This window comes from Ursus americanus, chromosome 9 (genome assembly GCF_024610735.1).
Source record: "Ursus americanus isolate L20-20 chromosome 9, mUrsAme1.1.p, whole genome shotgun sequence".
NCBI lineage: Eukaryota > Metazoa > Chordata > Mammalia > Carnivora > Ursidae > Ursus > Ursus americanus.
In genome coordinates this window covers 65138302-65150876 of record NC_142135.1, presented here as the reverse complement: position 1 = coordinate 65150876, position 12575 = coordinate 65138302, and the positions used below count along the sequence as shown (strand labels likewise).

General features: G+C 34.2%; 1 pseudogene; it reads left to right on the top strand.

Annotated features, from left to right (window-relative positions):
• Positions 1–5221: 5221 nt before the first annotated feature.
• LOC123786749 (MICOS complex subunit MIC26 pseudogene) lies at positions 5222–5845 on the top strand (annotated as a pseudogene).
• The last annotated feature ends 6730 nt before the right edge of the window (positions 5846–12575 follow it).

Here is a 12575-nt window from a genome sequence, read left to right as displayed (position 1 = left end):
CCAGAAGTAATTTCTTCTCTCATCAGGGAATGTATATGCTATAAATAAGACCGTGTAGCTTGAAAGCTAATTGTTTGAGAACACCTAATTGAAAGTAATAGCTAATGAGAGGGTCGCATTAGTGACTTAATGTTAGTGGTCACATTAGAATCCTGCATTTATACAAACCTGGTTGACTTCCTCTTTCATCGATGGCATTAAGGGGATAAGTAAATTATTCTAAGATCGCTACAGCAGCTGATGCAGGCTGGACCTGCACCAAAGGACATTAAAGAACATGACAAAGAAGCTCAACTCCTAACTCACAGATTCTCAGAACTCTGGTGGAATGCTGCCTGAACTAAAAAGAATAGAGTACCTCTGAAAGCAATCCATGGATACAAAGAGCAAACAGTAGAGTCCATTGTTTAAACTTAATGTTTAGGAAAACAGAGACAAATAAGGAAGCTAGAAAACAACTTAAAATGGCGTCTTCTCCCACAGAAGTCTCTGCATTATACTAATGGGTTCTGCACAGGGTGGGATTTGGGTTTAAAAATGAGAAAGTGTTTCCCTCCATCAACAAACCTGGCCTTGGATAGAGGCATACAAAACAGATTCACACATCACTGTCTGACAAGATGTTCACTGATAATTTTAGCAGTGCTGAGGAACTTATTGATACACTTTTCCCTCTTAGAAAAACATCTTAAACTCACGGAAAAAAAGAAATTGAGTACAAAAAAGCAAATGGGGAATTTGAAACTTCACAAGAAAGTGAGTGTCTGAAGTAAGACAACTTATGAAAAGGTCAGATGATATGGTGATGCTTATCAATTGCCTTGTTATCAGCAAATTCCTATCCAAACTTTTGAACATAAAAACTTCTAAATAAAAATAAACTATTTGCAACGTGTTAACAACAAATTGACCTTCTTTAGTTTCAAATTATAGAATAAAATTACAATGTTACGGCTCTATGTATATAGATGCACAGAGTTCTCTCAGAGACGTTCCTACTCCTTTTGATTTGGGTGAACTGCATTAATCACAGAAAGCAGTTTTCATTATTTGTTAAATATTTACTACATATAATAATGAAAGAATAGATTTAAATAGCTAATTCTTCCAGGCCTGGGGATTTAGATTCCCTGGAAAAAATATTCCTCTTTCTATAAGAATGTTTAAAATACCTTAATATTGTTGATTTATTCACTAATCCACTCATTTATTTAATAAATATGTATGGAACGCAACTATGCAGAAGGGCAGAGATACCTACAAAGGATGATTGGGTATTATATTCATTATATTATTCCTTTCTATTCAATCTTACAAATTTATTTTCTTCCCCCATCTCTCTCTCTCCCTCATCTTTATTTATTTATTTATTTATTTATTTATTTATTTAGGAGAGAAGGAAGAAAACAGTCCAAACAATCTAAAGGGAAAGAATGATCAACAACAGGGGTACCTGGGTGGCTCAATCCATTGAGCATCTGACTCTTGGTTTCAGCTCAGGTCATGGGTCATGGGATCAAGCCCCAAGGTGGGCTCCAGGCTCAGGGGAGCCTGCCTGAGATTCTCTCCCTCTCCTTCTGTCCCCTACCCCACACAATCTATCTCAAATAAAATAAATAAATCTTTAAAAAATAAAGTAAAAGAATAATCAACAACAGAAGTAAATCTTAATCCATTAGGAAAGTCAAGCTGGGAAAGAGGACTGATGGAGATGCAGGGTATTTTTAACAAGCAAAACGTTAAAACAGTAGGCACCATATTTAGCACAACAAAGTTATCTCCATATCTCACTTACTTGTAGGGTTGAGGCTTCCAATTTATCATCAGACATCTTTAGGACTCTGGGAAAAGTGGGCCTGAGAGCAAGTGTTCTCAATGATGAAAAAAGCTAAGTGGGGCCAAGTAAATTAGAGGCTAAAATGTAAGTTACTCTTGGAGCATGGTTACCTGAGACCTTGAAAGTCACTCCCACTTCCACATAAAAGCTACTAGTGGTGTCCATTATCACCTTGGCAGTATTCACATAAAAGCCTAAAAGTCATAATGGTCAGGAAATGTTGACGGATCTAAACTGATCCTTCTCTTTCATATATGAAAAATTAAGTGCAAAGTACATTAAATAAACAAATACTTGCCTCTAACCACATCACAAGAATTTGTTTATGTCTTTATTTATGCTGGGCCATTATCATCTAGGCAGAGAAGTCATACTCTTAAATATTTTGAAAAAATATCTAAAAAATTGTATATACTATAAATTATATCCCTAATTTACCTGAATAAATTACTGTTTAAGTTTGTAGTTTTATACTGAATTATGACAATACAGCACAGATGAATTTAAGAAGGGTTATGATTAAAGTGATATTATCATGAGGCATAACTTTTAAAAATTAACTGTTTTAGTTTATATCAAAATATACTCATGATGCTACATGAAATACTGAAAGCTATCAATACCTGATGAAGAAGAACAGTCCATAAACATAATCACAATAACAAAGCTCTGGGAACAATTAAAAAATAAATAAATAAAAATTTTTAAAAATATCCTACAGATTCCAACATAGTTCCTATAACTAAGTATGGGCCCAAAACCTGTCACAAAGTTGCTTATGCTCCCAGATACTGATCCCCAAATGAAGAGAGGATTAGACCTCCATCATGTAGGCCAATAATACTAAGAGAACATCAAATCCTAAAATCTTGGATATAGATAGTCTCTTTTTTAAAATGTAAGAAAATGCAGACCCACATTTTAGTGAAGTGGGTGATTAATAAAAATCATGTACCTAAGAGAATGTAAAACCAAGTACAGCATGACTATTTAGGTCAGCTATTTTTCTATCTACTTCAGATTTAAAATCAGTAACATGAACACAGTTATTTCATATTAAGCAGGCCAGCCCCTTAATTGTCAACCAAATTTAAAACTGGCACATAGTATTTATATATACCATTATACCAGACAATATTTTCTCCACCAGCTGTGGCCTGAATGTTTGTGTCCCCACAAAACTCATACACTGAAAACTAATCCCCAAAGTGTTAGTATTTGAGTTGGGGCCTTTGGAAGGTAATCAGGTTATGAGGATGCAGTCCTTGTGAATGGGATTAGTATCCTTATAAAAAGACACATGAGACAGAGGATCTCCCCCCTTGTGAGGATCTTGCAAGAGGATGAGAAGACTGGCTATCAGCAAACCAGAAAGAGTTTCCTCAGCACACACTGGATCGGCTGGCACCTTCATCTTGGACTTCCCAGATTCCAAAACTGTATGAAATCACTGTTAATTGTTAAGGCCACCCATTCTATAGTATTTTTGTAATTGCAGCCCAAACTGAGATACCACTATACCAATATATTTCAGTAAAACTGCTTAATGTTGAGAAAATAGTTACACAATTCTATTTCAAATGAATGGCCAGAGACTATACATTTATGCCTCTAATAAAAGTATAGCAAATTTAGATTACATATGGAAAAGTAGAGACCAATATCAAATATAGACAATATCTAAAATTTAAAGTCACATTTTTTTCTTGTGAAAATAATGGATTTAATTCTCTTTACTGTACATGAAAAAGAAGATTCTACAGGAACACGTAAGCATACCCTAATCTAACGTGTAGGCCTTCACTACTATGTTGCTTAGCACCTCCCCACCTTACAATTTTCAGAGTACATATCTAGATACTACTCTTATCCATACTCACATTCAGGAAATATTTCCTGACTCCTGCCTGTGGGCCAGCTACCATTCAAGGGCTGAGGAATATGGGAGTACAAGTTTCTCTCCTTGTGCAACTTACATAGCAAGGGGAGAGGTGACATTACACATGTAAAAAAATTAAAAGATAATTACAGACTGTGATAAATTGGATGAAAGAAAAGAGGGAAGAATTAAAATGATATGTCATGCTTTTTAAGAGTGTAGTCAAGAAAAGCAATTTTGGAAACTAAGGAATGAGAAGAAGGTAGCTTGTAGAGATGCATGGGAAGACTTTTCTAAGCAGAAAGAATAAGTACAATAGTTTTAAGGCAAATACTAACTTGATTATTTCTCCTTTTGAAGGACAGGAAAAAAAAAGGCCAGAGTGGCTGAAGGAAAACTCTGCTCCTGATTTGCGCTTTCAGCAAGCTACTTGACCTCCTATGGTAAACAACCAGAAAACTGGACAAAATACCAGAGAAAAACTTGTTTTCAGACATTTAAAAACAGGCAGTGCAACACGGTGATTCCTAAGAGAAAAGAAACACACGAAGTGACTTCTACCATTGCCTCTCTTTCTGCTTAAAGTCTACAGACCATTTTTGGAGGAAGAAAGAACAAAAGCTGAGCACAGCAAAGCTGAGGTAGCTGGACTTGGCATAAAAGAGTACCAGAGAGGAGAGAGTTATATGTAAAAAGAGCTCCAAAAACCTGCAAGGGGCCTCCCTGTGTCCTTATTTGAATATAAAATTTCACTGTGGTCAAGGTGAAACTTCATAATACCAAACAAAGCACTTGGGGAAGCTAAGTGATTCCCAGAGCTTAGGCAGAGCAGGGAAACATTCAAATTCCCATAAGCCAAGCAGAGAGAGTCTGTTGAATAACCAGGGCATTAGAGTTCAGTAGAGAAGGGTCATGTATTAGAAATAGGGCTAATAAAGGGGCATGCCTCAGAAATAGTCCTAGAATAAAGGTTTCTTTAGCTCCACAAAGGATTAAGTTGCACTGTAAGTAAATTAACTACCTGCCAAAACAAGAAAATTGTTAAAGAAAAACAACAAAATCCAGACACTTAGGACAAATGAAGAAGCAGCAAACTCTAAGCCATAGCCAGAAGTAAAATCGGTCAATAGAAGCAGGCCCATAACTATCATAGATGATGGACTTAGTAACCAAGAACTTTAAAATAGCTATTATAGATATCCTTAAGATCTTATTAAAGAAATACAGGAGTATCAGGAGAGTAATAGAAACTATTATTGAACTTTAAAAACTGAAGAATGCTATCTGAAATAAAAATTCAGTAGACGGGTAGATTAGACACTGCAGAAAAAAAGATCATTACATTTGAAAACATGACATTAGAAATTATCAAATCCAAAGCACATAGCAATAAGATGTTAAGAAAAATTCCCAGAGAATAAAAATAATAGTCTCAGTGATCCCTATGACAATATCGAATGGTCTAAAATTCACGTAATTAGGCTGGAGCCAGCTCGGCCAGCAACATGTTCGAGGTAATTCAGAGGTCTGTGGGGCCAGCCAGCTTGAGTCTGCTCACCTTCCAAGTCTATGCATCACCTAAAAATGACTCATCTCACAAAACTTTCAGGAAGGTTAATGAGCTTCCATTGTACTCTGTTCCCAAGGGTCAATCTAAATATGTGGAGGAGCCAAGGACCCAACTTGAAGAAAGCATCTCACATCTCCAACATTATTGTGAGCCATATACAAGTTGGTGTCAGGAAATACACCCACAAACTAAGCCTCAGGTGCAGAACTTGGTTCAGTGGGGGTTAGACAGCTAAGAATATCTCCAAAATGCACCTCTTGGGTTTTTTCCAAGAGCTGGTATTATTGGTTTTGAGGGCATTGTTGGACTTCTTTGGGCTAGAGGTTCAAAAAAAAGCTGGTGTATCCACCTGGGGTCATGGATTAGCTGCCTCTCTTTATTATCCACAAGCCATCATATTTGTCCAGGTCAGTGGGGAGACATTATATGTCTGGAGTTTACAAGGATATACAGTCTAGAAGATTTGTGGAAGGACAACTTTCAAAAGCCAGGAAATATGAAGCATTCACCTGGAAATAAGTATAATGCCCCATGCCCCGCCCATTTTAATCTGTTATAGGTAAACATCGGACACTCCGTGCAGTAAACCAGTAAATACTGGTTTCTATAGAACTCTATAGAAAAATGGTAGAGAAGAGTCAGTACTGAATGCAGTAAACTGGTTTTCTTCTTCAGGAAAAACAATAATTGGCTTCTTTGTTACCTTGGGTGATACCGTACTACAAGTGGACTAATCAGAAAACTTTCACCTAGACATAATGCCTCAGAACTCCTTGTTCTCATATTGCTATTTATGTATATAACTAAAATTCCAAATTAAAAAAATAAAATAAAATAAAATCTACATAATTAGAGACACATAAAAGGGAAGCAGAAAAATATTTCAAGACATTTGCTGAAAATTTTCCAAACTTGATGAAAATTAAAAATATAAATGCAATAAGCTCATCAAATTCCAAAATAACACCAAGAAACCCACAAGAAAAAGCATCATAATTAAATTATTAAAATCCAGTAATAAAGACAAAATTTTAAAAGCAAGTGGAGAAAGCATAGACATTGCATAGAGGAGAACAAAGATAAGAATAGTTGCCAATTTTTAACAAAAAGACTATACAGTGACATCTTTAATGTGCTGAAAGAAAATATGGCAGCCAAAATATTTTGCAAAAAAGGAAATGAAATAAAGACATTTTCAGACAATCAGACAAATAAAAGCTGAGAAAACTTGAAAGTAGTAGACCTGCTCTAAAATAAATGATAAATAAAACTATTTGGGTTGAAGGAAGATAATACCAGATGGAAACTGGGATCCACACAAATGAATGTGTAAGCAAAGGTAATATGTTGGGATATAAAAAGTCAGTTTTTCTCATTTTTAAGAATTTCTTCAAAAGACAATTGACTATTGGGTCAGTCGGGTGGCTCAGTCAGCTAAGCGTCTGCCTTTGGCTCAGGTCATGATCTCAGGGTCCTGGGATCGAGCCCCACAGTGGGCTCCATACTCAGCATGGAGTAGCTATATTAATATCAGACAAAGACTCTTATCAGGCTTAAAGACAAGTGATATTAATAGAGATATAGGACATTTCATAACGATAAAAGAGTCAATTAGCCAAAAATACATAACAATCTTATATGTGATTAATAATAACACCTCAAAATACATGAAGCTAAAACTGACAGAACTTAAAGGAGAAAGACAAATCCATTCCTAGTGAAGATTTCAACTTCCCTCTCAATGAATCATAGAACATGCATACAGAAAATCAGTAAGTGTAAAGAAAGTATAAAGTATAAAGAATGTATAAAGAAAATCGAAACAGCATTATCAACCAGCTTTACCTTATTGGCATTTAGAGCACAATACACTCAAAAACTACAAAATACACATTCTCCTCATATGCACACAGGACATTTACTAAGATAAATCACGCACTGAGCCATAAAATAAGTCTCAGTAAATTTAAAAGGATTAAAATTATACATAGTGTATCCTCTGATGGCAACAGAATTAAGACAGAAAATAGTATTGGAAAGATCTCTGGATAATCCTACCAATATTTGGAAATTAAATCAAATCTTATAAGTAACCTATGAGTCAAAGAAGAAATCAAAAAGAAAATTTTAAAGCATTTTGAACTAAAATAAACAATGACAAAAACACAATATGCTAAAATTCGTGGGATGGAGCTAAGGTAGTACTTAAAGGGATTGTTAGAACTTTATGTACCTATGTTAGAAAAGAAAAAAAAGCTTTAAATTTCCACCTGAGAAAGTTAGAAAGAGCAAATTAAGCTTAAAAGATGTAGAATGAAGGAAATAGGGGCACCTGGGTGGTTCAGTCGGTTAAGCAACTGCTTTTGGCTCAGGTCATGATCTCGGGGTCCTGGGATGGAGCCCCGCATTGGGCTCCCTGCTCAGCAAGGAGCTTGCTTCTCTCTCTCCCTTGCCCCTCCCCCTGTGCTCTCTTACATTCTCTCTGTCAAATAAATAAATAAATAATCTCAAAAAAAAAAAAAAAAAGGAAGGAGATAATAAAAATAAGAAAGGGAATCTATGAAATAGAAAATGGAAAGACAGTAGAGAAAATCCATAAAATAAAAGCTGGTTTGGGGGAAACAATAAAACTGATAAAGAAAACAGAAATTACCTCTATCAGGATAGAAAGTGGATATATCACCATAGATCCTACAAACAGCTGAGGAGGAGTAAGCAAACATTATGAATAATTTTATGCTAATAAATTCAACAACTTAAAAGGGAAAATTCCTTGAAAGACACAAATTACAAAAATGGACACAGAAGTTGGAAATCTGAATGGATGGAAGGCAGTAAGTAAAGGAGAGAGTAGTGCCAAATGTAGTCAGAGAAGAGAATAGGGATCAGGTAATGTAGAGTTTTATAGGGCAAGACCAGAGTTTAGATTTAAATCTCAGTGTAAAAGGCCATTGAGAGATTTTAAAGAGCAGTGGTACAATCTTATTTCAGTTTGTAAGTATCACTGCTATGAAAACAATGAATTCTAGACACACAAAATTGAAAGAAAGATGATTGAAGAAAAAAAAAAGTTAGGGAATTATTTCAGTACTTCAGGCAAGAGATAATGTGGGTCAAACTAGAATATTAGTGAAGAGGGAAAGAAGTGGACAGATTCAAGATATATCCCCAGTGTGGCTCACATATGACAGAATTTAAGTACATAACATTTCTTACTCAATGTAAGAAATGTCTTCCAGAAAAATTTGCATTAAAGCAAATGGTATTTTCACACTGATTTCCAGAGATGTTTGTTCTCTGAGAAAAATTATTCCTGTATATGTAATAAAATTGCAATCAAGAGTGAAGCAATTAAAATATTCAATTTCTCTGATAAGAATAAAATGGAAATACAACAAAATATTAACAGTGACTATCTCCAGAATGTGGTCTTAATGCTGATTTTGCTTTCACAATTTATGCTTATGATTTTTAAAATTCTATTCTTTCTAAAAGACCAAAACATTTTGGGTCAGATATTTTTAAACACTGGAGTTAATTTCTAAAATATAATAGTAAACTACTAAAACATTAGCAATAGAGCTAGTCTGGGGGAATTATCACTTGATTTGCTCTTCCTAGGATATAGTTCCCACTGAAGATGTAATTAGCTTTAATACTTTAGCATTCAACTAGTTTTTAACCAGTATTAAGCCATCATAAATTGCGTACATTTTCATAATTTTACCACCACTACCAAAAAAATACCTGTGCTATTTATTTTAGAATCTTTGGATTAGTTAAGAGATATCTGGAAGTACAGACTAAAATAGTCAGTTGTTACTTTCCAATCTATAGCACTAGATAGCCAAGGAAAGCCTGTCCCTTTCGTAACACAAAGATGAAATTCACTTTAAAAGTTTATATGAAGGCAGACTACTGGCCATGAACCCACATAATGCCCTCAGAAGGTAAAAAAGAAAAAAAGCCTTCTAAAAATTTTTGACAGCTAGGATTTAATAAGAGCTAACATCTTAGTTCATTTCAGTAGAATGTTCTTCTTTTCTTCCAACTCAAACATGCATATTCTCACTTAGAGCCTAGAATCAAGCTAGAATTGAACCAGCCACTAGGAATAAGTTTCATTTCAACTTACCCAAATTTCTATGAACATGCACAAACTGGACTGGATAGAATCCTTTACCCCTGCTTTGTGCATGGTAAAAATTTATACATTTTTTATCAATGGTTAAAAGATGAATTTTTGGAGTAAGGGATACTGAATTTTGCTCTACTGCTTACTTATTTTTTTTAATGAACTGTAACCTTAGCCAAGCTGTAGTAACCCTTACACAGACATTTGTTGCTAGGATCAGCAGCATTCCTGACACATAATTCAGCTGGTCTTTTTATTATTTGTAACCACGCTAAGCAATACAGATGTTTCTGTATTTGTTTAGTCAAAAATAAAAACATCATCCTTTGAAAATGAAAATACATACACTTTAGATTTATACAGATGTTATATCTGAGTTTATGAATATAATCAGCATGCATTCAGTTTTCAGATTGACTCTGTTCCCACTGTACCTGTCATGCTTTTCCACCTGACATCTTGTAGGATACTGTGACTGGATGATGATCACCTTGTAAAGATATTACGTAATTAGGATTAAGTTTACAAAACAGCTTATTTGGTGGATATCCTGTTGACTCTGACATTGTCCACACCACACTGCTTTTCTTGCTGACCATGTATACTTATTCCATTCAGTGCTTTTCATTCCTGCTTCCAGCAGGTGTTCTCTGCTTCAGTAACGTTTTCTGCCTTCTTGCTCTAATCACCAATGCCTTGTAGCACAGTACATCTTCCATCAGGCCAAAATCAATCCCAAAAGAAGATAAAAGTTTATGTGGATTTGATCAATTTGAGGATCTATAGGGCTTCGTGGTACATCCATAGGATATGCCTCCCTGTAAAATAAGCTCACAATTTTCCTTCTCATTTCCAAGTATTTATAACACCAGGCTTTTCTTCAAGTCAACCTGTACCACTGGCTTGCACTTTACTGTGGATGAGTAAATCCCCTAAGAGACCTCTAATTTGGGTCTTTAGTGCATTGTGCATAGGAAAACAAATCTAGTAAGTATGCCACCAAGATTAGACAGGGCTCTTAAGCATGATACAAACCATACTATGAAATTTCCCTAACTAAAAAGTCTTTAACTTTGCATCAGACAAATAATGTCAAGAAGTAATATTTCTGCTAACTGCAGTACTTCCAAATTCAACTCTGCATATCTTTATCTTCAATTTTGATTCCTTTTAATTTTTCCTTAATTAATCATCTCCCACTGATATCCCATCAAAGAGATTTAACATGTAAAAACTTAGACCTACCCACTCAAGGGTTATACCAGGTTTTGACAGTCTCCACCAAAATAACAATGCTACTTTTTTTTTAACTGAAGAAATTAAACTTGTTTTTCTCTGAAACATTGATAAAATCACCCCTTAAAGATGACAATCTCACTTTAGATTACTTATTACCTTGTGTTGTAACTAATGTAAAAAAAATGAAGCAAGTTATATAATTGAAAAATTATACTTAACAGTAAGGCATTGTAGATGACAATAATTTGGAGCAATAAACGATTTAAATTATTTTTCACAAAGAAGTATAGCATTAGTTGTTAAATAATGAAACAACTCTATTTAATAAAATGATAGTAAAAATGAATAACCTAAATAACATTATCCTAATTGTCCCCTAAGTCCTTACTACTCAAAGTATGATCTATGCATTTTTCTCACCAGGGAGTTTATTAGAATCTCAGGCCACACCATAGACCTACAAAATCAGGATTTAACAAGATCCCCACGTACTTTGTGTGTATATTAAAGTTCGAAAAATATTATATGAAAAGAAAATCCATTTAACTTAGTTGAAATTGTGGTACCAACTCAAAGTATCAGAACACTAATACCACTAACTATTCAAAGATAGCAGCTAACTGATACTGTAATTCTTAAACATCAAAAAGCAAACATTATTAATACTGAATAAAGTTCTACTTTACTTATTAGGATAAGTCACCAAGAATCTATGGTTTCTACGGTTATAAAACTTTCATCTCTTTATATTCCTATCTATTCTGTTTTACAGTGTGAATTTCTGCTCTCTGTTTTATTAAGGAAAAAATAAGAATCATAAATTAGATGAGAAAGAGTTTATATTTTAACATATATCATTAGTAATTTTTTACTTAAAAATCTAAAATTGATACTTATCTTCATAACACAAGCAAATATCTATACTGGATTTTAGAAAACCAAAATATTGCTTTTCTTTATTGTTTAGAACATGAGATGTAAGTATTTAGAACTGTAAAATTTGGTTGTATCCTGGAATGTTCACAGGAGCCATCACAAGGTTTCAAGAACCCTTGGACTTTCTCCTTCACCCTAAAACAAGATGATGGCTTAAATTGAATCAAGACAATGAAAGAGTCAAGACAAGAACAGTTAACCAGACCCTGCTCTCATGAAAATTTCCAGGTAAATTTACTTAATTTTGAGGGTGACAAGAACCAACTAGAAAATGATGTTTCTCACCCAAAGTCTTTGCCTCACCTGAGACTGCGGAGGTACAAAAGCAAAGATTGGCTGATTTGGGGCCAATTATGGCAGATCGACTCTGGATTGTCAACTAGGTGGTGATTAGGGAATCTCTTACATTGATGCATAATGTTACCATCACTACACCAATCCCTAAACAGTATGCAAGGGGGTCAAGTCAGAATCATGCTACCTATAAAAATATTTTTTAAAGAGATATTTTCAAATGAGGAAAATATTAAAAAACAAAATACACTGGTTTGATGAAAACCTTTCACTAAAATATCACTAAAAAGATCAGATAAGTACCACCAATTGAAATAAAAAACACTAGTTGAATCTATGGTGCTTTGCACTCAGATACAAAGGTTCAGTGGCTCTGAGATAAAATCTAAATGAAATTTATTTAAAATATGGGACAAACACATATGTATTTATATATATACATATACATTATAATACAATGTGTTGTGTACACATTAAAATACTTCTGTAATTAAATATGTTTTATTTTATAGAATTTAATGCAAAAACATTCTAATCTTAAGGAGGTCAAGGGTTCAAAAGACCATTTCACTGTAAAAATTATCACCAAAATGATTTTGCAGGACTTGAGGTTGACTGGCTCTGTGGAGCTTACTATTAATTTGTTTCTACCTTTGCTAACTAAAATGGCTATATCTTTCTGTTT